This window comes from Mesoplodon densirostris, chromosome 19, assembly GCF_025265405.1.
Source record: "Mesoplodon densirostris isolate mMesDen1 chromosome 19, mMesDen1 primary haplotype, whole genome shotgun sequence".
In the NCBI taxonomy this organism is placed as follows: domain Eukaryota; kingdom Metazoa; phylum Chordata; class Mammalia; order Artiodactyla; family Ziphiidae; genus Mesoplodon; species Mesoplodon densirostris.
Genome location: NC_082679.1, coordinates 54,222,186 through 54,248,518, shown reverse-complemented (window position 1 = coordinate 54,248,518; position 26,333 = coordinate 54,222,186). Strand labels below are relative to the sequence as shown.

The 26,333-nt window shown below is 38.8% G+C and overlaps 1 long non-coding RNA gene across 1 annotated transcript; it reads right to left on the bottom strand.

The window, feature by feature from the left end:
• Window positions 1-1,336: 1,336 nt before the first annotated feature.
• LOC132480247 (uncharacterized) lies at window positions 1,337-16,897 on the bottom strand. Its single transcript, XR_009530621.1, has 4 exons — window positions 14,607-16,897; window positions 5,214-5,432; window positions 4,426-4,493; window positions 1,337-1,386 (listed from the first exon to the last, which is right to left on the bottom strand). It is a non-coding gene; the product is annotated as an uncharacterized LOC132480247 (long non-coding RNA).
• Window positions 16,898-26,333: the final 9,436 nt, after the last annotated feature.

Below are 26,333 nucleotides of genomic sequence, written 5' to 3'. Positions count from 1 at the left end.
AAGAAGAAAAATCATCATATTTCACTTATGACTGTCCTTTAATGACCGGTATACAATAAAACTTTATAAGACATGTAAAGAAGCAGGTGAACTGACCCATAATCAAGAGTAGGAAATTCAATAAAGAAAGACTTACTGGGACTTCCCTGGTGGCACAGTGGTTAAGACTCCACACTCTCAATGCAGGGGACCCAGGTTCAATCCCTGGTCAGGGAACTAGATACCACATGCATGCTGCAACTAAGAGTTTGTATGCCACAACTAAGGAGCCCACATGCCACAACTAAGGAGCCCACCTGCCGCAACTAAGACCTGGCACGACCAAATAAAAATACATAAATAATTTTTTTTTTTTCTTTTTGCGGTATGTGGGCCTCTCACTGTTGTGGCCTCTCCCGTTGCGGAGCACAGGCTCCGGATGCGCAGGCCCAGCGGCCATGGCTCACGGGCCCAGCCGCTCCGCGGCATATGGGATCCTCCCAGACCGGGGCACGAACCCGTATCCCCTGCATCGGCAGGCGGACTCTTAACCACTGCGCCACCAGGGAGGCCCCATAAATAATTTTTTTAAAGACTTACTAATGACTCTAAAATCTACAGACAAAGACTTTAAAACAAGTGTTATAAATATGTTAAATAATTGAAAGAAAAAGATAAATTGAATGAGTTTAGAGATAGTGGATTTTATGAGGGATCTGTAAACTTAAAGTAAATAAAATTCAAATTATCGAGCTAAAAAAAACAATTGTTTTAATAATTGAATACTGCTGGAGGCTGCAATCCCTCTCTGCCTGGGCCTCTCCACACTGCTGCATGCGCTTTTGCACAGTATGGTTGTCGTATTCCAAGAGTAAGTGCCCCAAGAAACAGGCAGTAGAAGCTTCCAGTTTCTATTGTCAGCAAGCACAAAACCCATATTCAAGGATGGAGACACAGACCTCACTTCTCAGTGAGAGGAATGGGGGCCATTATTGAACCCACCACAACAAGAGAATGGATAAACAAACCACGGTCTACTGATGTGAAGTATTTCTACTCAGCAATTAAAAAAGGATGGACTATTAATTCACACAACATGGATGTATTTCAAAAACATTATGTTTAGTGAAAGAATCCAGACTCATAAGGAATAAATACCAAATCATTCCATTTACATAAAGTTCAAAAACAATCAAAACTAACTTATAATGAGAGATATCAGAAGAGTACTTGCCTCTTGGGGAGCAATAGACTGAAACAGGGCACTCAGAACCTTTGAAGGTGATGAAATATTCTGTATTTTTATTCCCACGTTGGCTTCATAGGTTTATAGGGGTGTCAAAGCTCACTGAACTGTACACTTAAGACCTTTGCATTTTACTGTATATAAATTAGACTGAAATAGAGCTGTTCAAAACACAAATAAAAAATTATTGAATGGACATATATACACTACTAAACGTAAAATAGATAGCTAGTGGGAAGCAGCCACATAGTATAGGGAGATCAGCTCAGTGCTTTGTGACCACCTAGAGGGGTGGGATAGGGAAGGTGGGAAGGAGGGAGACGCAAGAGGGAAGAGATATGAGGACCTATGTATACGTATAACTGATTCACTTTGTTATAAAGCAGAAACTAACACACCATTGTGTGTTAGTTTATAAAGCAATTATAAAGCAATTATACTCCAATAAAGATGTTAAAAAAAAGAAATTTTCATGGCAAAAAAAAAATTATTGAAACACAAGCACTTATGTGGTTCTGGATTGGATAGTGATTTCTACAAACCAGCTATAAAAATATAACTGGGACACTTGGAAATAGTTTATCAGATATTAGGTGAGATAAAATTTACTCATCTGTAGAGACCAAGATAGTCAACTGAAAAAAGCATATCATAAAACAATGTGTACAGTATGTACAGTATGATCACTATGGTTAAAAATATAATATTATAGAGGTTTATTAGGGAAGTGAAAATGCTCTCTATCATACTGTCATGGTGGATACGTCATTATACAGTTGTCTAGACACATAGAATGTACAACACCCAGAACGAACTCTAATGTAAACTATGGACTTTGGTTGATAATGATGTGTCAATATAGGTTCATCAGTTGTAACATATGTACACACTCTGGTGGGGGATCTTGATAGTGAGGTAGGCTATGCCTGTGTTCGGAGAGGGGGCATATGGGAAGTCTCTGTATCTTAATTTTCTGTGACCCTAAAACTGCTCAAAAATGTCTTAAAAATATAGATAGACACATAATATTACTCCCATATATTCTTAAGGAAAATGTAGGTGGAGTGTTACTAGAGTGTTACTGTGGTAATCTCTGTGCCGTGGGAATATATGTTTTTATTTTATATTTTTGTTTGCATGGCATTTCTTATAGAAGTACTGCTTCTATAATAATAAAGGTTTACATAATTAACTTGTATTTTGTTTGTGAAAACAGTGTTGAAAATTCTTTTCTAAAAATCTGTTCCCAAAATACGCCATTTTTACCTAGTATTATTTCAATTAGACTGTAGTATGTGCAGTGTTTAGTATAAGATTGAATAAAGGGCCTCCCTGGTGGCGCAAGTGGTTGAGAGTCCGCCTGCCGATGCAGGGGATACGGGTTCGTGCCCCGGTCTGGGAGGATCCCATATGCCGCGGAGCGGCTGGGCCCGTGAGCCATGGCCGCTGAGCCTGCGCGTCCGGAGCCTGCGCGTCCGGAGCCTGTGCTCCGCAATGGGAGAGGCCACAACAGTGAGAGGCCCGCATACCGCAAAAAAAAAAAAAGATTGAATAAAGCATAACAGGTAACCTTTATGAAACCCTTAATATATGCCAATCACCGTGTTTTTCTCTTGCATTTAAACCTTGCAACAGCCGTGTGAGAAAGGTGCTATTACTTTTCCCATTTGCAGATGAGGAGCCTGAGGTCCAACACAGTCACCAAACTAAGAGAAGTCAGAGTCCCCCCTTGTCATCACTCCTATGCGATCAGTCACAGTGTCCATGCTACACGTGCATAATCTCCTTCATTCTCAAAGCACTATTTTGAGATTGCAATGGCTCATCTGGTGAAACCAAGGATCCTAAGAAGTGGAACAGCTTGCCCGAGGTCACAAGCCAGCCACTGGCATAGCCAGTGATATGAAAGCAGGTGTGTCTGCTATTGACCAGCAACTGCTACACTGAATCGCTGGCTTTATCAGCAAGACACAGTTCTGCCATAGCAGAAACTATGACGCCATGCTTCCATTGCACAACTTGTAAAATGCCCAGAGAAGAGATTTTTTTTCTTTTTTTTTTTTTTTTTGCGGTACGCGGGCCTCTCACTGTTGTGGCCTCTCCCGTTGCGGAGCACAGGCTCCAGACGCGCAGGCTCAGCGGCCATGGCTCACAGGCCCAGCCGCTCCGTGGCATGTGGGATCTTCCCGGACCGGGGCACGAACCCGTGTCCCATGCATCGGCAGGTGGACTCTCAACCACTGCACCACCACCAGGGAAGCCCAGAGAAGAGATATTTATGAATGGTTGTTGGAAGCAAATGCATCCATCCATTTCTTTATAATCTAGAGCTAAAGCCTGATCATCAGAACATTGCATGTTCAGAACATATTACCCTGGCCTGCTGCAAAATCGCTTTCCCTGAGTTCTAAGTTCTGTCCTCAGCACCTACTGAGGGATGAGTCAAAAAAACATTCCACAGATCCCACAAACGTGTTTGCAACAAAAAAGCCATAAGTGAACATTTTTACCTTGTCTCTCTTACTCTCCTGTTGATAAGGCGAAGCTCCCAATAAGAACTAACCTTTAAAATTAGGTACTGGGGGCTTCCCTGGTGGCGCGGTGGTTGAGAGTCCGCCTGCCGATGCAGGGGACGTGGGTTCATGCCCCGGTCCGGGAAGATCCCACATACCGCGGAGCGGCTGGGCCCGTGAGTCATGGCCTCTGAGCCTGCACGTCTGGAGCCTGTGCTCCGCAATGGGAGAGGCCACAACAGTGAGAGGCCGGCGTACCGCAAAAAAAAAAAAAAAAAAAAAAAAAAAAAAAAAAAAAAAAAAAAAAAAAAATTAGGTACTGGGTGAAACTTTACATTCCTTGAGAATTTTCCTTAGCATTTATTTTATTTTTTATTTTAAAAACACTCAAATAGTGCTTACCTTGTGCCAGCCACTGTTCTAAATGCTTTACTAATACTGGCACATTTGATTTAATCCTCATAACATGCCTATATAACGAAGTTACTTCTATCATTCTTATTAAACTTATGAAGAAACGGAGGCACAGGGTGATTACTTAATTTGCCTAAGGTCATACGGTTAATAAGCACTTTTTTCCCCTTACTTACAATTTGAAAACAAATGTGTTTTCTTTCTCACTGGGCTTGCTAGGAGGTTTGGAAGAGAATTTTCACCGAACCCTAGAATTTTTGTAGGATTCTTTACCTGTAAACATGCATTTTGTTTTCCTTTGAAGTTCTAATACTGCATTGTATGTTGCATTTTCTTTGTTCCTGGATGGATAGATACAGGAATAAAAATAAGGATGGAGCCAAAGACTGAGATCTAGATAAAACTACAGTTATGTGTGCAATTCCTATATGCTAAGACAAGTACTTTGTAACATTAAGTCAAGGGGAAAGAATCATTTCTGTATTTGATTAAAGGTTTAATATAAGTTCAAGTTAAATTCTGAAACAAAGATATAAAGGTAATTCAAATAAGAGACTAAATAGGTTTAGGCAAAAGGGAGGAGAATGGTAATTTTTAATATAATTTTTAACAAATAATGGTAATTTTTTAATGCACAAATTCAATGAGTTCAGAAGAAAAGGTAGAAGTATATACAGGAGTTTGTCATACTGCCCAGAGCTTATCATTTTTTTTTTTTTTTTTTTTTCTTTTTGCGGTATGTGGGCCTCTCACTGTTGTGGCCTCTCCCGTTGCGGAGCACAGGCTCCGGACGCGCAGGCCCAGCGGCCATGGCTCACGGGCCCAGCCGCTCCGCGGCATATGGGATCCTCCCAGACCGGGGCACGAACCCGTATCCCCTGCATCGGCAGGCGGACTCCCAACCACTGCGCCACCAGGGAGGCCCCAGAGCTTATCATTTTTTAAAGCAATTTTTCTTGTACAGGGTCCAGAAAAGTAATAAATTTAATGAGGCACAGGAAAGCAATCAGGAGTCCGGGTATAAAGACAACATACTAGAACACAGTGACACTACAAAATACCTGTTCTTGTCTTTTGTTGCAAATAAGAACCTTCAGCAACAACAGATTTTCATTTGTAATCATTCACAGCCAATTCCAATTTAGTGCAGACGTGAGTTTAGCTCTGCAGCTGAACCAAAGCTCCTTCACATGGGGAAGTATTTTTCAATTTTGTCTTTATGATATTCCTTTGTCAGAAAAGGGATGAGAAGAACTGTTCCCATGGGCAGTGGAAGGCATCTGTGAAAAGAAACACCCATTTATTTGGATGCTATTTCTTTATCAAGTTACTTATTCACTGATCATCCCTCTAGGAAACATACTAAAGATATTGCCAATATTATTACATCAGTATAGGAGTTGAGAAACCAGTTGAACATTTGTCTGACCAAAAGTATTACATTTTCCAGGCAACAATCTCACCTGTGTATGGGAAGTGGTGAGAGTCTGCTTCCAGGGATACCTGTGTGTTTTAGCCTGCTCAGGCTGCATTAACAAATACCACAGGCTTGGTGGCTTCAACAAAGCAGTTTTTCTCACAGTTCTGGAGGCTGGAAGTCTGAGATCAAGGTGTCAGCAGGGTTGATTTCTTCTGAGGCCCCTCTCCTTGGCTTGTAGATGGCCACCTTCTCCCTGTGTCCTCACGTGCTCTTCCCTCTATATGTGCCTGTGTCCTAATTTCTGCTTCTTATATTGGGTTAGGACCCACCCTAATGACCTCATTTTAACTTAATTGCCTCTTTTAAAACCCCATCTCCAAATACAGTCACATTCTTAGGTACGGTTAAGACTTCAACATGTGAATTTTAGGAGATCTAATTCAGCTCATAAGACAATGTGGACACGCGTGCTTCCTCATCTCTCTACCATGTTCTAAACAGACTAGGTATTTTGCGGCAGAGACATCAATCACAGCAGCCCCATTTCTCAGAAGCCACATGAGTAACTTAAAAAGCTGATGATTTTCTGCCAAAAGCCAGAAGACTTAAGATTTTGACTATAAAATAAAGAGCTCAGTTTTTTAAACTCATATGTGACATAAATATGAATTGAGAAAATATCCCAAATTAGAAAATCAGAATAATAGGAATAAAAGTGACATTTTAATTTCTGAGGCCCCGGCGAGGCATTAAGAGAGCACTCAAAGGAGAACAGACCAGGAGTTGAGAGGTGAAAAAAGGGAGCCACTACTCCTTCAGAAAACTTAAATTGTGTTCTCTCTCTGTTTTAACACAAAACTTCCCATTACAACACCCTCGTCAAATTAAAGAATCAAAATAAAATTGGAAAGGGCAGATTACACCTCAATAAATGCAGCCTTCCTAACAGCCAAAGAAGATGCTGGCGATAGTGTCGATGTTGTCTATAAATAAAACAAGAGGACCATGAGCCACAACTACTGAAGCCCGCACGCCTAGAGCCCGTGCTCCACAACAAGAGAAGCCACCACAATGAGAAGCCTGCGCACCGCAACGAAGAGTAGCCCCCGCTGGACGCAACTAGAGAAAGCCCATGCGCAGCAACAAAGACCCAACACAGCCAAAAATAAATTAATTAAAAAAAAATTTTTTTAATTAAAAATTTTTTAAAAAAGGAGGCTCACCAGCCTCCCTATCGTCACTGCGTACTCTGAATATTCCAGGTCTCCTCACTGTTTGCACAGTTTGAGCCCAAACACCTCAGCCTCCTGAAAGATGAACCATTATTGCCTTTCACCAAAGCCAGATCTTTCTAAGGATATCCATAGCATGTTGGAGCTGAAGAGGATATTATACTCAACAAATCCAGTATCCTCCAGGTGGCCCATGTGATGCTAACAGCTTTCTCAGAAGAGGGTTTGTAGTCGAAAAGTTTGCAGAATGAAAACTTTATATTGTCTGTGGTTTGTTGTTCTTTTGACCCCACATACTTCTCAGAGCTTTGTGGTTGCTAAAATGTATACTTTTATAAATTTTATAATATTAATAGAATATATATTTAATATAATATATAATAAATATTATATATAAACTTTAATATTATAATATTAAATTTTATATGCATCATATAACATATGTAATATCTAATGTTATGATATATTACATATATTAGGTATTATATAAATAAACTTTAATATTATAGTTTGAATACCCCATGGAGTATTCAGTTTTTTAAACAACTTTCCTGACCCCAGAAGCACTGTTACAAAGACAGTTCTTAGAGCACTTTGTGAAATGCAGATGTAGTCCAATTGCCTTGTTTAACAGATTAAGAAACAGAGACACAAGACTGATGCTACTTTCCCAGGGGCAATGCCAAGATCAGGATATAAATATCCTAATTCTCAGTGCCCTTTCTTCTATGCCATTGAACTTCTTCCTAATGAATACTGATCTCTGGACTTGGTCAGAAGGCCTGTGCAGATATCCATTCAGGAAATCTGAATCTTCAGGTTGAAATGTAACGTCTGACATAAATGATGTATTTAATCCTCATAAAATATATACCAAATACTATGTAAAATTTTGGATTTGGCCTATAATTGGGGTATTCAAATAAAGAAAAGAAGTCTGTCTTATCATGCAACTCTATTTGGTCACTTGTTAGCTATAGATTGGTCCAGACCACACAGAAGGAATGTGGCAGTGTATGAGCAACAGTCTAGAATAAATTTTTGATTTGTTCATTTGGGAAAAAAAAAGAGAAAAGAAGTCTTATAAATTGAACATGTTTAAATTCTCACACTGACAAAATTCTTCCACAAATTAAAAGAGTCTGGTTAGTACAGATTATTATGAAGAGTAGCTCACAAAAGTGTGAGTGAGAACATGGACAAAGAAAACCTATAGAAAACACCAAATTCTCAGCCAGAATATCTGTCTCCTTGTTTTCTGACTACTTATGAAAAATGCAATTTCAACTTTATTTTTTTCTTGCCCTAAGAATAGGATTGCCAGCTAAATACAGGATGCCCCATTAAGTGTGAATCTTAGATAAACAACAAATAGATTTTTAATATAAGGAGCTCTCAAATATTGCATAAGATATACCTACACTGTATTTTTATTTTCTAAATCTGGCAATTTTGCCTATGAAGGATACTCACACTTATTGAAAAGGCCTTCAGGAAAGCAACAGATTAAAATGTCAATAGAAAGTAAAAGTTGACAGTAAGGAAAAGCCAGAAAAGGCTGATTATCATTCAATAACTGAAGTTCGATTCTGAGATTTAAACTCAAGTATCAAAGATGAGAGATTAAGGGATACATTTATGCATTAAATTACATTTCCTACATTCCTGATTTGAGCCTCAGTGAAAACTAAAAAAGCCAACCTGTGTTTTATTTTTTTTTTAATGTAATATAATTTACTTCAAAGTGGTTTTTCTTTAATAGATCTTTATTGGAGTATAATTGCTTCACAATGCTGTGTTAGTTTCTGTTGTACAACAAAGTGAATCAGTCATATGCATACATATATCCCCATATCCCCTCCCTCTTGAGCCTCCCACCCACACTCCCTATCTCACCCCTCTAGGTGGTCACAAAGCACCGAGCTGATCTCCCTGTGCTATGCGGCTGCTTCCCACTAGCTATCTGTTTTACATTTGGCAGTGTATATATGTCGATGCTACTCTCACTTCACCCCAGCGTCCCCTTCACCCTCCACCTCCATGTCCTCAAGTCCATTCTCTATGTCTATGTCTTTATTCCTGCCCTGCCACTAGGTTCATCAGTTCCATTTTTTTTTAAGATTCCATATATATGTGTTAGCATACAGTATTTGTTTTTCTCTTTCTGACTTACCTCTGCATGACAGACTCTAGGTCCATCCACCTCACCACAAATAACCCAATCTTGTTTTTATTTTATGGTTGAGTAATATTCCATTGTATATATGTGCCACATCTTCTCTATCCATTCATCTGTGGATGGACATTTAGGTTGCTTCCATGTCCTGGCTATTGTAAATAGAGCTGCAGTGAACACTGTGGTGTATGTCTCTTTTTTTTTTTTTCTTTTTTTTAATTTCTTTTTTGAACTTTTGAATTTTATTTTATTTTTTATACAGCAGGTTCTTATTAGTCATCCATTTTATACACAGCAGTGTATACATGTCGATCCCAATCACCCAATTCATCTCACCACCACCCCTACCCCCCGCTTCTTTCCCCCCGTGGTGTCCATACATTTGTTCTCTAAATCTGTGTCCACATCTCAACAAACGACCCAATTTTGTTCCTTTTTATGGCTGAGTAATACTCCATTGTATATATGTACCACGTCTTCTTTATCCATTCGTCTGTCGATGGGCATTTAGGTTGCTTCCATGTCCTGGCTATTGTAAATAGTGCTGCAATGAACACTGGGGTACATGCGTCTTTTTGAATTATGGTTTTCTCTGGGTATATGTCCAGTAGTGGGATTGCTGGATCATATGGTAATTCTATTTTTAGTTTTTTAAGGAACCTCCACAGTGGTTGTACCAATTTACATTCCCATCAACAGTGCAGGAGGGTTCCTTTTTCACCACACCCTTTCCAGCATTTATTCTTTCTAGATTTTTTGATAATGGCCATTCTGACCAGCATGAGGTGATAACCTCATTGTAGTTTTGATTTGCATTTCTCTAGTAATTAGTGGTGTTGAGCATCTTTTCATGTGCCTCTTGGCCATCTGTATGTCTTCTTTGGTGAAATGTCTGTTTAGGTCTTCTGCCCATTTTTTAATTGAATTGTTTGTTTTTTTGATATTGAGCTCCATGAGCTGTTTGTATATTTTGGAGATTAACCCTTTGTCCATTGTTTCATTTACAAATATTTTCTCCCATTCTGAGGGTTGTCTTTTCGTCGTGTTTATGATTTCCTTTGCTGTGCAATAGCTTTTGTTTCATTAGGTCCCATTTATTTATTTTTGTTTTTATTTTCATTACTCTAGGAGGTGGGTCAAAAAGGATCTTGCTCTGGTTTATGTCAAAGAGTGTTTTTCCTATGTTTTCCTCTAAGAGTTTGTTTTTCATTTATTTTTTTAAGTATTTCTTTTCTTAAAATTTTTATTTATTTTATTTTTGGCTGCGCTGGGTCTTCATTGTTGCACGTGGGCTTTTCTCTCATTGCGGTGAGTGGAGGGTACCCTTTGTTGCAGTGCATGGGCTTCTCATTGTGGTGGCTTCTCTTGTTGCGGAGCACAGGCTCTAGGCACGTAGGCTTCAGTAGTTGTGGCATGTGGGCTCAGTGATTGTGGCTCATGGGCTCTAGAGCACAGGCTCAGTAGTTGTGGCACACGGGCTTAGTTGTTCCATGGCATGGGGGATCTTCCCAGACCAGGGCTTGAACCCGTGTCCCCTGCATTGGCAGATGGATTCTTAACCACTGCGCCAGCAGGGAAGCCCCCTCTAAGAGTTTTATAGTGTCGGGTCTTACATTTAGGTCTTTAATCCATTTGGAGTTTATTTTTGTGTATGGTGTTAGGAAGTGTTCTAGTTTCATTCTTTTACATGTAGCTGTCCAGTTTTCCCAACACCATTTATTGAAGAGACTATCCTTCCTCCACTGAGTATTCTTGGCTCCCTTGTCAATTATGAATTAACTGTGTACATGTGGGTTTATTGCTGAGCTGTCGATTCTGTTCCATTAGTCTATACCTGAGGTACAGGCAGGCATCACTCCTGCTGGATTCTGTAACAAATGGTGCTGGTGGCAGGACCACGGCCAAAACGAGATATAATATCAGGGGAAGGAGCTGTTTCTGGGTCTAGCTGGGACCACAGTTGGCAATTCAGCAGCCTGGGCATGGATCTGCCTTCTCAAAACAGCCCTCACTGGTCTTGGGCTCCAGTAGGATTTAACAATCTCCTACCTAGATCCCAAATCTCCCACTAAGGCACTTCTGTCCAAGATGGCTGCCAAATTATTATTGCTGAGTAGGGATATAAACAGGGGACTCCTATTCTGCCATCTTGCTGACATCATTCCCTGTGAAAATATTATTTGTTAAAATTTGATTTCACCTTTTAGAATTAGTTTGTATGTGTGTGTGCCTTTCTGCCTGATTTAACATCTAACCAGATTTTACCCAAAGAAATCCCTCCAGGGCATGTTTATAAGAGATTCTAATCAAAATTAAAATAAGCATTCTTCACTATGAAGAATATGTTTCTTAACTTTTCTAAGACTTCTAAAACAACTAAAACTTGTATATACCAGAAAACAGAAACCTCTGCAGACCAGCATCATCTAAAGCAAATCTTTAAAGATGAGGGTAGGGCAGCAAATGGGTAATGAACCATGCAGAGCTTGCTTTGAGAGGCACCCAGTTTGAAAAGAGCATTGTCAAGCTGACAGAAGCATTTGTCTCAGTAAATATTCTTCTTCATTCCTAAAGCATTCAACCATGAGAAGGTGAGCACAGACAGCAGTCTAGAAGTCTCTAATGAATACTTGTAACACACAAGCTGAAAAATTCTTGATCTGTCTGCCCTTTGTGAAAAATAGCAAGAACTAGAGATGGGGGTTAAAAACGAGGGAGGCTTTCACTTCCCATGATGGGTCAGCCTGTGGCAAAATGAACCTCTCACCAAGAAAATCTTTAAAAGATAAATAAAAAACAGAAAACTTCAGGTTGAAGATATCAGAGAGCTACCAAGGCAGCCAGGACTCAAGGAACACATTACTGGAGAGAAATGAAGCCCAGAGAAGTGAACTTAACATTCTGGGCCCCTTTTCCTTCAGGCATTTGATAATTCATGTAATACACAGGTCAGAAGGATTTTTTTAATCCAAAATAAGGAGGGCATATACCCCCAATTCATGCAATGAGGCCAACCTAACTTTCATATTAAAATCTGGAAAGGACATTGCAAGAAAAGTGAATCACACACTAATAACCATCATGAGCATAGTTGCAAAACTGATTTCAATATAAGCCATTGATATATTAAAAAGGTAATAAATACATCACAATCCATTGAATTGGATCCAGGAATGCATCACAATCCATGAATGCAACATTGTTCCCACAGTTGAAAGAAAGAAAGAAAGAGAGAGAGAAAGAGGGAGGGAGGGAGGAAGGAAGGGAGGAAGGGAGGGAGGAAGGAAAGAAGGAAGGAAGGGAGAGGGAGAGGAAGAAATGGAGGGTGGGAAGGAGGGAGGAAGGAGAAAGGAAGGAAGAAAGAAAGAAAGAAGAAAAGGAGGGAGGGAGGGAGAAAGAAAAGCCAAACAATTCACCACACTGGAAGAAGAAAAGAAAAAAAAAAATCTTCTCAATAGATGCCAGAAAAAGCACTTGAAAAAATTCATTATAGAAACTTAGCAAACTAGAAATAAAAGAATCTAACATTAGTTTGATATTGAGGCTCAACTACAAAATACCTACAGCAAACATCATACTTAATGGTAAAATATTGAAACCTCATCTCCTAAGATCACGAACATGACAAAACACCCTCTATCACCTCTTCTTTTCCACATTGTAATAGTTTAGGTCCTTGGCTACGCATGTGGGTAAGTAAAAGAACTACCAAAGCATAAAGAATGGAAAAGTAAATATCCCTGTGATTGGTCACAGACCACACAGTTGTTCATCTGGCATATCCAAAAATATTCCACAGAAAAACTATTAAAATGAATAAGTGAACCTAGCAAAATTGCTCATTAAAATCAGAATGAAAAAGTTTCATTATTATCTACTGGGAAGAAGTAGAAAATGAGTTTTTTAAGTGATAGTTATAAAAGCATAAAGAATACTTAAGGATTACCCTAACAGAATACATACAATACTTCTTCACAGAAAACTAAAGACATTATTGAGAGAAAATATAAAAGAGCTAAACAAACAGGACAAATGTCTATGAATTTCAAGACAATATATTATAGAGATAATAATTCCTTCTAAACTGATATATTCATTCAATACAATCCAAAGGAAAATCCCAGCTGTATTTTTATATTGTGGAAATTGAAAAGTTTATATTAAAATATGTATGTGAATTAAGAGTCCACAGATACCTAAGACAATTTTGAAAACAAAGTTGAAGGGTTCACATTACTAGTTATTAAGACTCATTATAAAACTATATTAATTATGACAATGTGGCATGGCACAAAGATGGAAAAATATTCCAGTTAAATGGAATAGAGGGCTTCCCTGGTGGCACAGTAGTTAAGAATCTGCATGCCAATGCAGGGGACACGGGTTCAAGCGCTGGTCCGGGAAGACCCCACATGCAGCGGAGCAATTAAGCCCGGTGCCACAACTACTGAGCCTGTACTCTAGAGCCTGTGAGCCACAACTACTGAGCCCACGTGCCACAACTACTGAAGCCCAGGTGCCTAGAGCCCGTGCTCCACAATGAGAAGTCACCACAATGAGAAGCCCGTGCACCGCAACGAAGAGTAGCCCCCCCTTGTCGCAACTAGAGAAAGCCCGCACGCAGCCAAAAATTAATTAATTAATTAATTAAATGCAATGGCAAGTCACCAGAGGCTCTTAGTGGAAGATGCTATGAACAAATTTATATTATAAATTTATAATTTATAACAAGAGTGACAACTGGGTGGAGCAGGGAGGAGGCAGTAACCCAAAGTTGTTGGTGTCTCCAATCGAGATGATAGCTGTGGAGCTAGAATAAAACGGGATGTTGTCTAACTGGTGTGGTGCCATGGATGCCAGCAGGAGAGATTGCTTTAAGTGAGGAAATTGCTTTAAGTGGCAGGTGTAGCCTGAAGATGGAGGGAGGTGTAGACTAAAGAAGTATCATTGCATTTAATGGCATGGAAGTCCCCGTTAACAGCAGAGAAGGAGAAACCTTGAGGTGACTCACAGAAGACATGGTCTCAGGAAACCAAGCTGACAATACCTGGGAAATCAATACTGTAGATAACTTGGCTTTGAGAAGAGATGGCGATGGTTTTTAAATCAAAGGTATATTGATCTCACATGGAGATTGGGGGAAATGGCTGACATATCAAACCCTGTTCCCTTCTCATGCCATCTTACAAACAACCCTCACTCCAATTCCACTCTTATTCTCAGCAAAATGCCCTTGAGAAATAGGAAGTAGATTAACCTTCCCTAGGCAACTCATTCTACTGTTTAACCCTAGCTTTCCACGCTAATGCCCTTAAATCCTAGGTAAATCCTCCAGACGGCAGGCTATTTTGGGACCATAATCTCTTCTCACCACAGGATCAAACTAACTATCTCTTCAAATACAGCCAGGTTTTGTTTTGCCTTTTTAGTACACTGAATGTAAAAGTTGACATCAGAGTCTGAAAGGGTAATTGTACATGATTATATTTCTTTATCACTAATTTTAAAAGCCTACATAAACCATAATTTGCTGTGTCTTTGCAGATGTTATCTTGTATGGCTTATAATCTATTAATTGCTATGTTGCTCAAATGTTCTTGTGAATTTTCTGCGTCTGCCTACTTACCTCATTTGAAAGTTACTCTCAGGTACACTTTTTTATAACCTTCAGTCATCTTCTTGAGTTTTGAAGTTATTAAATAATAGTTTTTCTGAAAATGAAAGAAGAAAATCAATAAGCAATGGTAGAGGTGCTCTGAGATCACTGATCACTATACTTTCCTATTTTACTTTCCTTGCCCATATTTTATGCTGTATTTGTTACTTCCCAACTGTGCCATGTTAGGAAGCTGAACATAAATTAATTTGCTTCCCAGTTAGAAGGCTTAATCATTGGAAGACATTTTCAATACCTACAATACCTAAATTGTTTTAATTAAATGAGAATAACATGCATGTCCTTTTTCTATCTTCTTCATTCCTGTGCCTGGCACATATTAGGTACTTAATGAATAAGTGCTGTATGAGTAAATGAGTGAATGAAAGCATTTCACAGACTTTTGGCAGAATGTGCAATGGTCTAAACATGCTGATATTAAAGGGGAAGGAAATTACTATGTGCATTTAGAGGTGTGGGATTCATTTAAATCAGTGCTCTCCTAGAGAAACTTCTAAGATGATGAAAATGTTCTATGTAGTGTTGTTCAATTTGGTGTCCATTAGCCACATTCAGCTACTGAGCACTTGAGATGTGACTAGTACACCTGAGGATCTGAACTCTTAATCTGATTTAATTTTCACTAATTTAAATTAAATAGCCACATGTGGCTACCATAGTGGACAGTGCAGCTTTAAATGAATCATACATGCCCAGTCCCGCCCTTTTGAAAACTAGAAGCATTTTCCTGATAGCCCCATACAATGTTAAAAACAAACTAATTCAAACGCCAGTGTGAGGTGTTTATACCAGTTTGAAACATCAGCATCAAAGACTAAGGAAGGGATGTAGTGGAGTTGGCTGGAGAAGTACAGCCGTTGACGGCATCTGCCCCCGGCACACACACACTCCTCCACCTCAGTCATCTGTACCTCTCCCTCAGGATTTACCACGTTCACAAGATACGGTTTCTGCAAGCCCTGGGGCTGAGTCTCATTGAACTCAGTATATCCATTTCCCAGTGTGCCTGGCACAGAGTAGCCACTGAAGTGAATGCATATACGGAAATGCATATATGTTGATTTCTTCATTTAGGTACAAGTAGGTCTATGTAGCACAACAGCCATATATTACACATACATAGACATAACCATGATTAGGGTTACCACATATCCCAGTTTAACCTGGGCAGCACTAAAACTTCCTATCCCAATGTCCCCATTTGGGTTCTCATACTCTTAGATTCTCAAAAGTGCCACTGTTTGAACTCCATCAAATCTCTACTCTTTATCAACTCTCCAGAGCTGTATTTATGTGGATTGCTACATTTGGGAATAACCAATTTATTATTGTTATTATTATTATTATTATTATTATTATTAAATTCTCCTTCTTGGTCTGATCATTGTAAATGTACATTAGAGGTATTTCTTGATTAACTACAGTATGTTCTTATTAAGTAAAAGAAAATAATATTGAAATAGAGCCACTTGGTTTCCATAAAAATGAAAGACTTAAGTCATAATTAAAAAGGAATTATGTACAAAATTAAGACTGAACGGTGACATTAAACCCCTGCTGCCACCTCACATGTTGCAAAGAACACTAGAACGAGTTGAGAAACCACTTCAAAACCAGGAACAGTGTGCTCACACTTGAGGACACCCATATATCTGCCCATGCCGAAGCTACCTGGCAGATCAGACCAGAATTAGAATTCTTGTGTTGAACATTATTCAAGCTGATTTGAAATGTAATTGCATAATCACATCAATATAGTCAAAGAAATGTGGTTTTTACCGAAAAGGTATAATCATTTTCTAATTACCAATTAAGAACTCTCCACAGTTTATTAGAATTGGAGAATTACAGTATGTGAATTAACCCAATTGCCCTCTGGAAGTCCTCAGATGACAGAAATATAAATAATTCACTGTGAACTCTGGCTGTAATTGGTATCCTGAAACCAAAATTCATGCCCCCATGCTTTTTACCTTCTCATCTTCAATACCAGTTTATTTAATCCAAGCTCCAAGGGAGAATAATATTGATCCCAGTGGCTCTGAACAGTTTGTTTGTTGTAACTGCCAGTGAAGGATCAACTTTTGTAAATACCAGTTATTCAAAAATGGTCCATTTGCACAATGAAATTTAAAGTACAGCTAAGAGGGACTTCCCTGGTGGTCCAGCGGTTAAGACTCTGTGCTTCCACTGCAGGGGGCACAGGTTCAATCCCTGGTCGGGGAACTAAGATCCCACATACCACGCAGTGCGGCCAAAAGCTAAAAAAAAAAAAAAAAAATTATATATATATATATATAAAGTACAGCTAAGAGTTCCTGAGTAACTGGTTAAAATAGTTGCCTAGATGTCTATAATGCATGGCCACTGGATGAGCAGTCAAAACACCTGCATTCTAGCCCAGCTCTCATTCTTATTACTGAGCCTCCCCCTTAAACTGTCTGAACCCCAGGCTCCTCCTGTACGGAATCAGCATAATACCCCAGAACTACATGTCAGACAAGGTTAGAAGGGCTCAAACAAAAGAAATAAACTATGTGGAAGTTCTCTGTAAAATTAGTCTCACTATGCACATGCAATCAAATATTTTAAGGTATGCTTTAAGTAGAATTATAATAATAGAAGTCCTTTCTCTAGGAATCAAAATGCTCAATGAAACTGATAAATATCACTTGCTAGCCTGAAGGTTCTCTGTTTCCTCAGCCCTGGAAAGCTCTGTGAGAGACCCATCTCTGCCTTCAGAGTTTCCAGTCCAGCCCTCTACCTCCTACCTCTACTAGTTTCAAAATCTGCCCCCCAAAATCTTACTAGAAGACCAATTTTGTGTTTTCTCCCAGATGGATCTTTATTCCCTATGTACCTCAAGGCTGCAGGATGTTTCGTTCTACCTCTCAAAACATTTTGACCAAGACCCCAAGCTGCCATTATATACAAGGATCAGTGCAAATTTTCCATGGAAAAAATCCCTGACATTGTTATTGTTATATCAGCCCTGCATGACCAGGAAAATCTTTGTTGTTTGTTCTCTCTCCCAAGATAGGATTTCTGTCTGTGTAAGCTCCCAGTTCACACCCAGAATCAGGAAATGCCCCTCCCCCAAATTAAAAAAAAAAAAAACCTGGAGATCACTACCTCACCTCTGATACTTTCTCTCCTCCCTGGAAATTTGGTTCATCTAATCCTTGTGCCTCCATAGCTCTCTGATATTTTCAAAAACAATTTTTTATTTTATTAGGCATTTATTTTTGCAATGGGCACACTTGCCTGCTGTGTCTATTACATCATTCCTGGGAGTAGAAGTCATAACAACATCTTTTTAATTCTGAACTAATATATTTTGCACATATCCTTTAAGTAAGTTTTAAAATTAAATCTTGAGGTCCAATTTTCTAATGAATGGCATATTTAACCTTGAATCCTAATTGATGTTTTTTTTCAGAAAATGTTATCATTTGAGCAGATTCTCTAGCACAGGTACAAGGAAACTGACACCAGAAGTGTTTGGCTTTGTTCTTACACCTCGTAGAATGGCCACTACAAGCAGAATGGATCACCTACAAGCTTCTTTTTACCTTGCCTTAGAAAAGATATTAATCATAGGATTATCTTAAAATTATATGACACCTTTTCCATAGAAGTGAAAATAAAATTGAACATATTGCTTGTGCATTATTAAGTATTGTGTGGTATATCCCTCCATGCATCTAATAAAGAAATATATATACAGAAAGGTAAAGTAAATTGCCCAAGAGTACAGAATTACCTGGTGGAAAAGTTTCAAAATAAATTAACCTGAATTTCAAGGATTGTCCTTCTTAGAGTACTGACTCCTACCTCTATTTGATGCAATAAAAAAATTAATAATTCCCTCACAAAAAATTAATAATTCAATTCTTCTAGTGTGAATAAGTAGTGGCTTTTGGTCAGTTCTGTCAAATTATTAATTTTAAAACTGCGAGTATGGTTTGTTGAACCAAGATGGTTAAGTAGAAGGACGTGTTTTCACTCCCTCTTGTGAGAACACCAGAATCACAACTAGCTGCTGAACAATCATCAACAGGAAGACACTGGAACTCACCAAATAAGATACCCCACATCCAAAGACAAAGGAGAAGCCACAATGAAACGGTAGGAGGGGCGCAATCACAGCAAAATCAAATCCCATAACTGCTGGGTGGGTGACTCACAGACTGGAGAACACTTATACCACAGAAGTCCACCCACTGGAGTGAAGGTTCTGAGCCCCACCTCAGGCTTCCCAACCTGGGGGTCTGGCAATGGGAGGAGGAATTCCTAGAGAATCAGACTTTGAAGGATAGTGGGATTTGACTGCAGGACTTTGACAGGACTGGGGGAAACAGAGACTCCATTCTTGGAGGGCACACACAAAGTAGTGTGTGCATCAGGACCCAGGGGAAGGAGCAGTGAACCCAGGGGAGACTGAACCAGACCCACCTGCTAGTGTTGGCAGGTCTCCTGTGGAGGCGGGGGTGGCTCTGGCTCACCATGGGGACGGGGACACTGGCAGCAGAAGTTCTGGGAAATACTCCTTGGAGTGAGCCTTCCCAGAGTCTGCCATTAGCTCCACCAAAGAGCCCAGGTGGCTTCAGTGTTGGGTCGCCTCAGGACAAACAACCAACAGGGAGGGAACCCAGCCACACCCATCAGCAGTCAAGTGGATTAAAGTTTTAATGAGCTCTGCCCACCAGAGCAACACCCAGCTCTACCCACCACCAGTTCCTCCCATCAGGAAACCTGCACAGGCCTCTTAGATAGCCTCATCCACCAGAGGACAGACAGCAGAAGCAAGAAGAACTACAATCCTGCAGCCTGTGGAACAAAATCCACATTCACAGAAAGATAGACAAGATGAAAAGGCAGAGGGCTATGTACCAGATGAAGGAACAAGATAAAACCCCAGAAAAAAATCTAAATGAAGTGGAGATAGGCAACCTTCCTGAAAAAGAATTCAGAATAATGATAGTGAAGATGATCCAGGACCTCGGAAAAAGAATGGATGCAAAGATTGAGAAGATGCAAGAAATGTTTAACAAAGGTCTAGAAGAATTAAAGAACAAAAAACAGAGATGAACAATACAATAACTGAAATGAAAACTACACTAGAAGGCATCAATAGCAGAATAACTGAGGCAGAAGAACGGACAAGTGACCTGGAAGACAGAATGGTGGAATTCACTGTGGCAGAACAGAATAAAGAAAAAGGAATGAAAAGAAATGAAGACAGCCTAAGAAACCTCTGGGACAACATTAAATGCAACAACATTTGCATTATAGGGGTCCCAGAAGGAGAAGAGAGAGAGAAAGGACCTGAGAAAATATATGAAGAGATTATAGTCAAAAACTTCCCTAACATGAGAAAGGATATAGCCACCCTTGCTGTGCAGGAAGCACAGCAAGTCCCATACAGGATAAACCCAAGGAGAAACATGCCAAGACACATAGTAATCAAATTGGCAAAAATTAAAGACAAAGAAAAATTATTGAAAGCAGCAAGAGAAAACCGACAAATAACATACAAGGGAACTCCCATAAGGTTAACAGCTGATTTCTCAGCAGAAACTTTACAAGCCAGAAGGGAGTGGCGTGATATACTTAAAGTCATGAAAGGGAAGAACCTACAACCAAGATTACTCTACGAGGCAAGGATCTCATTCACATTTGATGGAGAAATCAAAAGCTTTAGAGACAAGCAAAAGTGAAGAGAATTCAGCACCACCAAACCAGCTCTACAACAAATGCTAAAGGAACTTCTCTAAGTGGGAAACACAAGAGAATAAAAGGAACTACAAAAACAAACCCAAAACAATTACGAATATAGTCATAGGAACATACATATTGATAATTACCTTTAACATGAATGGATTAAATGCTCCAATCAAAAGACACAGGCTTGCTAAATGTATACAAACACAAGACCCATATATATGCTGTCCACAAGAGACCCACTTCAGACCTAGGGACACATTCAGACTGAAAGTGAGGGGATGGAAAAAGATATTCCATGCAAATGGAAATCAAAACAAAGCTGGAGTAGCAATATTCATCAGATAAAATAGACTTTAAAATAAAGAATGTTACAAGAGACAAGGAAGGACACTACATAATGATCAAGGGATCAATCCAATAAGAAGATATAACAATTATAAATATATATGCACCCAACATAGGAGCACTTCAATACCTAAGGCAACTGCTAACAGCTGTAAAAGAGGAAATTGACAGTAACACAATAATAGTGGGGGACTTTAACACCTCACTTACACCAATGGACAGATCATCCAAAATGAAAATAAATAAGGAAACAGAAGCTTTAAATGACACAACAGACCAGATAGATTTAATTGATATTTATAGGACATTCCACCCATAAACAGCAGATCACACTTCCTTCTCAACTGTGCACAGAACATTTTCCAGGATAGATCACATCTTGGGTCACAAATCAAGCCTCAGTAAATTTAAGAAAATTGAAACCATATCAAGCAACTTTTCTGACCACAACACTATGAGATTAGAAATGAATTATAGGGGAAAAAACGTAAAAAACACAAACACATGGAGGCTAAACACTACGTTACTAAATAACCAAGAGTTCACTGAAGAAATCAAAGAGGAAATCAAGAAATACCTAGAGACAGATGACAATGAAAACACAACAATCCAAAACCTATGGGATGCAGCAAAAGCAGTTCTAAGAGGGAAGTTTATAGCTATATAAGCCTACCTCAAAAAACAAGAAAAATCTCAAATAAATAATCTAACCTTACACCTATAGGGACTAGAGAAAGAAGAACAAACAAAACCCAAAGTTAGCAGAAGGAAAGAAATCATAAAGATCAGAGCAGAAATAAATGACATAGAAACAAAGAAAACAATAGCAAAGATCAATAAAACTAAAAGCTGGTTCTTTAAGAAGATAAACAAAATTGATAAACCATTAGCCCAGACTCATCAAGAAAAAGAGGGAGAGGACTCAAATCGATAAAATTGGAAATGAAAAAGAAGAAATTACAACAGACACCACAGAAATACAAAGCATCCAAAGAGACTACTACAAGCAACTCTATGCCACTAAAATGGACAACCTGGAAGAAATGGACAAATTCTTAGAAAGGTATAAGCTTCCAAGACTGAACCAGGAAGAAATAGAAAATATGAACAGACCAATCACAAGTAATGAAGTTGAAACTGTGATATAAAATCTTCCAACATACAAAAGTCCAGGACCAGATGGCTTCACAGGTGAATTCTATCAAACATTTAGAGAAGAGCTAACACCCATTCTTCTCAAACTCTTCCAAAAAATTGCGGAGGAACACTCCCAATCTCATTCTATGAGGCCACCATCACCCTGATACCAAAACCAGACAAAGATACTACAAAAAAAGAAAATTACAGACCAATATCACTGATGAATATAGATGCAAAACTCCTCAACAAAATACTAGCAAACAGAATCCAACAACACTTTGAAAGGATCATACACCATGATCAAGTGGGATTTATCCCAGGAAGCAAGGATTCTTCAATATACACAAATCAATCAATGTGATACACCATATTAACAAACTGAAGGAGAAAAACCTCATCTCAATAGATGCAGAAAAAGCTTTTGACAAAATTCAGCACCCATTTATGATAAAAACTCTCCAGAAAGTGGGCATAGAGGGAACCTACCTCAACATAATAAGGCCATATATGACAAACCCACAGCAAACATCATTCTCAATGGTGAAAAACTGAAAGCATTTCCACTAAGATCAGGAACAAGACAAGGATGTCCACTCTCACCACTATTATTCAACATAGTTTTGGAAGTCCTAGCCTCAGCAATCAGAGAAGAAAAAGAAATAAAAGGAATACAGATTGGAAAAGAAGAAGTAAAACTGTCACTGTTTGCAGATGACATGACACTATACATAGAGAATCCTAAAGATGCCACCAGAAAACTACTAGAGCTAATCAATGAATTAGGTAAAGTTGCAGGATACAAAATTAATGCACAGAAATCTCTTGCATTCCTATACACTAATGATGAAATATCTGAAAGAGAAATTAAGGAAACACTCCCATTTACCATTGCAACAAAAAGAATAAAATACCTAGGAATAAACCTACCTAGGGAGACAAAAGACCTGTATGCAGAAAACTATAAGACACTGATGAAAGAAATTAAAGATGATACCAACAGATGGAGTGATATACCATGTTCTTGGATTGGAAGAGTCAATATTGTGAAAATGACTATACTCTCCAAAGCAATCTACAGATTCAATGCAATCCCTATCAAATTACCAATGGCATTTTTTACAGAACTAGAACAAAAAATCTTAAAATTTGTATGGAGACACAAAAGACCCCGAATAGCCAAAGCAGTCTTGAGGAAAAAAAACGGAGCTGGAGGAATCAGACTCCCTGACTTCAGACTATACAACAAAGCTACAGTAATCAAGACAATATGGTACTGGCACAAAAACATAAACATAGATCAATGGAACAAGATAGAAAGCCCAGAGATAAACCCACGCATCTATGGTCAACTAATCTATGACAAAGGAGGCAAAGATATACAATGGAGAAAAGACAGTCTCTTCAATAAGTGGTGCTGGGAAAACTGGACAGCTACATGTAAAAGAATGAAATTAGAACACTCCCTAACACCATACACAAAAATAAACTCAAAATGGATTAGAGACCTAAATGTAAGACTGGACACTATAAAACTCTTAGAGGAAAACATAGGAAGAACACTCTCTGACATAAATCACAGCAAGATCGTTTTTGATCCACCTCGTAGAGTAATGAAAATAAAAACAAAAATAAACAGATGGAACCTAATGAAACTTAAAAGCTTTTGCTCAGCAAAGGAAACCATAAACAAGACGAAAAGACAACCCTCAGAATGGGAGAAAATATTTGCAAACGAATCAACAGACAAAGGATTAATCTCCAAAATATATAAGCGGCTCATGCAGCTCGATATTAAAAAAAACAAACAACCCAATCCAAAAATGAGCAGAAGACCTAAATAGACATTTCTCCAAAGAAGACATACAGATGGCCAAGAAGCACATGAAAAGCTGCTCAACATCACTAATTATTAGAGAAATGCAAATCAAAACTACAATGAGGTTAGCACCTCACCCCGGTCAGAATGGCCATTATCAAGAAATCTAGAAAGAATAAATGCTGGAAAGGGTGTGGTTAAAAAGGAACCCTCCTGCACTGTTGGTGGGAATATAAATTGATACAACCACTATGGAGAACAGTATGGAGGTTCCTTAAAAAACTAAAAATAGGGGCTTCCCTGGTGGCACAGTGGTTGAGAGTCTGCCTGCCACTGCAGGGGACACAGGTTCGTGCCCCAGTCCAGGAGGATCCCACATGCCGCGGAGCAGCTGGGCCCATGAGCCATGGCCGCTGAGCCTGTGAGACCGGAGCCTGTGCTCCGCAACGGGAGAGGCCACAACAGTGAGAGGCCTGAGTACCGCAAAAAAAAAACTAAAAATAGAATTACCATATGATCCAGCAATCCCACTACTGGGCATATACCCAGAGAAAACCATAATTCAAAAAGACGCATGCACCCCAGTGTTCATTGCAGCACTAGTTACAATAGCCAGGACATGGAAGCAACCTAAATGTCCATTGACAGATGAATGGATAAAGAAGATGTGGTACATATATACAATGGAATATTACTCAGCCATAAAAAGAAACGAAATTTGGTCATTTGTAGAGACATGGATGCACCTAGAGACTGTCATACAGAGTGAAGTAAGTCAGAAAGAGAAAAACAAATATCGTACATTAACACATATATTTGGAACCTAGAAAAATGGTACAGATGAACCGGTTTGCAGGGCAGAAATTGAGACACAGATGTAGAGAACAAACGTATGGACACCAAGGGGTGAAGCTGCGGGGGGGTGGGGGTGGGGTGTGATGAATTGGGTGATTGGGATTGACATGTATACACTGATGTGTATAAAACTGATGACTAATAAGAACCTGCTGTAAAAAAAAAAGATAACATTCTTTTCTCCCAGTTAAAAAAAAAAAAAAATATATATATATATAAACAGTCTGGAAAAGGCAAAAAAAAAGAAATCTGTGAGTATGATCAGCAAAAGAGAAAGGTAAGAACGACGTTGATGCTTCAACTTTGTAGGAAGTCAGATGAGTAAAATCCTGAAACCACAAGAACACTCACTATCCAAGGTGCTAAAGCATTTCCCACCATTTGAGAATAATGGAAAATTTACCAATTCATGAAGAGTTACTTGTACAAAGAATCCCTCCTCTTTAATGTTGGGGGTATATTTGAAGAGTCCACAGATGAATCCATGTGGGGTACCCCGTGGGCAGGGACACAAAAGGAACCTCAAGTAGCTACAGACATGCGGGGAACCAAGGGCACCACTTAGCCTCAAATACAGCTATTTATTTAATGAGACAAAATAAATACCAGGTCATGATAAAAAAAAAGATAATGCTCTTCACTTTGTATTATCTAGGAAATTGCTTGGGGAAATAGCACAAAAGAAAACCAGATAACACAGTTTTTAATTCCAGCTTTGTCAATGTTACCATGTCTGGATTTTTTTTGGGGGGGGGTTTGTTTATTTGTTTGTAAAGTAGGAATCATGTATACATTACCTATTTTCTGTGTGAGATGCAAATGAGAGCAAATATGAAACAACTTGTGAACTCTGTACCACTACACATAAATAATATGTAAATATAGGAGAAATCCATTATTTTCATAGAATTGAGAACAAGTCCCAAACCAAGTCACTTTCATTTGTGTTGATTTTTCCTCCTCTGTACTGCGAATGTGTTGGGTTGGCCAAAAAGTTCGTTCGGGTTTTTCCATAAGAGTTACAGAAAAATCTGAATGAACTTTTTGGCCAACCCAATACAAGTAGGAATAAAATCAAATGGAATATAGAGATTTTTAAAGGGGTTGGTTGCTCTGGCCAGTTCCTCTTTTCCTGGCAAAAAGAGTTCCCTTGACTAACACCTGGATTTAAACATTTCACTAACGGCAAAATAACTTGTTTGCAGATAATGCTAGATCAACTATGTATAAATACATACATTGAGAGGGACATAGCTGCTTCATGGTATCAAGTGTAACTAAAGTTCTTATAGAAACCATAGTTAGTCTTTGTTGGAATAACAAAAGGACAGCAGGACATTAAGAAGATAAGAGAGGTGAGGTAGTTGGCAGCTAAAAATAGATGCTGTTTTGTTTCAAAAAGCAAAACAAAGGTAAGAACAGAGAAAGACACTGCAGCAGTAACAGCCTAGGGGTTCGGGTGAGGGGCCGACAGTAGCTTTACTTTTAGGTTCTGCTAACAATTGGCATGAATTACCTTAGAGTAGAGTTCAAACCATAATAACCTAGCACATTTTACCTCTAAGAGGATTATTGAAGTTTTACTGAAAACCTTACCTGTTCATAGCAAGATGGCTATTCTGTCTTTAGAGTCTCAGACCCAGAAATGAGGCCAAAAAAAATTTTTTTTCAAGAAAATCACTTTGATATTAGGCAGGAAGATAAAAAGTCAATTCATATGGCTTTACACTCGTTTGTGATTATCAAAATAAAGTGAAAACAGTTGATTTCTGAGGCAGGCATTCTCTGATACC